The 1,641-nt window shown below is 44.1% G+C and overlaps 1 pseudogene; it reads right to left on the bottom strand.

The window, feature by feature from the left end:
* Positions 1-147, bottom strand: LOC124895072 (annotated as a pseudogene; the record flags this gene model as incomplete).
* Positions 148-1,641: the final 1,494 nt, after the last annotated feature.

Below are 1,641 nucleotides of genomic sequence, written 5' to 3'. Positions count from 1 at the left end.
CACAGGCCCCACTGTCACAAATTATGACGTAGGCTCGACCACTTGGGGCTGACATTAGGCAGGAACCCCTCCAGAGTGTGCAATGGCGGTCACCAGCCTAGGACATGAGCCTTGTTGATCGCCCATTGACCCCTTCCAGATAAGTATGTTTCATAAATGTCCTTGGCCCATTTATATAGTATCTCCCCTACTACTATTCAATCTCCTTCACTTGATGATGTTGGACTATTAGTATTGTACAGTAGTATCTAGCTGCAGCAGCACATGCCGGAGAAGAAATGAAGACACACAAGAATGTTGCAGTTTTGTTGAATAGAAACTCATATTGATGCCTTATGAGCTGCTGTTTGAGTGAAAAATGTTATATGCTTGTTTGCTTAGTTATAGTCAGGTGATATGAGCGAAAGAAATGAAGGGTAATCGAGAATGATCCTCTACGGCTCCATGACCCCTGAAACGCCGTGGAGGCTATCAATTAGGCTTTTATCCCATGGTCGCGGTTCATCCACCAGACTTGATTTCTGTTTTCCTTAATACTCAATGAACATATCTTGTACAAGTAAGATATTTAGGCTATTGTTACTGTTCCTTGTGTTTCTGAATGCTATATAGCTTTTTCTTTTTGGTTTTTGGTTTCCCAAGGTATCCCCAAAGCCGGCAGCCATGAGACTAATCCTCCGTTCCACTATCAGCGCACTAAGCGGTAGGAAACTGGCCAACCCTCCGTTCCACTGTCGGCGCACTAAGCGGTAGAGAACTACGGTAGGGAACTGGCCAATCTTCCGTTCCACTGTCAGCACACTAAGCGGTAGAGAACTGGCCACAGAGTTTTCTCCATTCACCAGAGGTGGGGATCGAATCTCCAACCTCTTGCTTAAGGGGTAAGGGGCTGAACCACCACACCAACCCTTGTGGTTGCTATGTAACTTTTTCGTGCTATTTGTTATGTCCACTTCTGTATTATTAATTTTTAACTGCTTGATGTGTGGGATTACGCTGGTTGTCATTGTTGTTAAACTGCTTTGATGTGTGCTACTAAAGCCGAGGGTCTTTCCGACAACCTCTTTACCTCCACGAGGCTGGGGGCTGAGAGCGATCATAGTTCCATTGACATTCTCGACTAATCGTCATGCTTCACATTTACATTCAACTCATGTTATCATCGTCCCAAAAAGTATAAAGAAAGAACCAAGATTGTCCCGTTCCATTCTACCTGTAGTTGAAACAGATATTGTCCTGAACCCTGCCTACTATGAGATCTGGTTAGGGGTGGGTAGCGTACACGCAGCCTTACCCCACCTTCTGAAGGTAGAGAGGTTATTTCCGATGGACCCTCGACACAAGTAAAGCATATTAAAATCAATAAACGGCAGCCAGTATGTAAAGGGTCCAGGGATGGGTCGAACCACAAGTGTTCATTGTAGGCCATTTCCACGGCTTGAACCCATGAGCTCATGGTCATATGACAGCAACTTTACCGCACGAAAAGAAAATACAGTATTGGAGAAGGAATATTGAAAAGTTTGGAAATACAGCAACTTTCCATTGCATGATTTTTTCTCCCATGACTCATGGAAGCCACCAAAAACAGTAACTTCTTTATCAGATGGATTATCCACGCCTAGAATATCTAAAGACCTA

Source organism: Capsicum annuum, unplaced genomic scaffold, assembly GCF_002878395.1.
Source record: "Capsicum annuum cultivar UCD-10X-F1 unplaced genomic scaffold, UCD10Xv1.1 ctg79551, whole genome shotgun sequence".
NCBI lineage: Eukaryota > Viridiplantae > Streptophyta > Magnoliopsida > Solanales > Solanaceae > Capsicum > Capsicum annuum.
The sequence above is the reverse complement of the archived record's forward strand: the minus strand, read 5'-3'. Positions and strand labels throughout refer to the sequence as shown.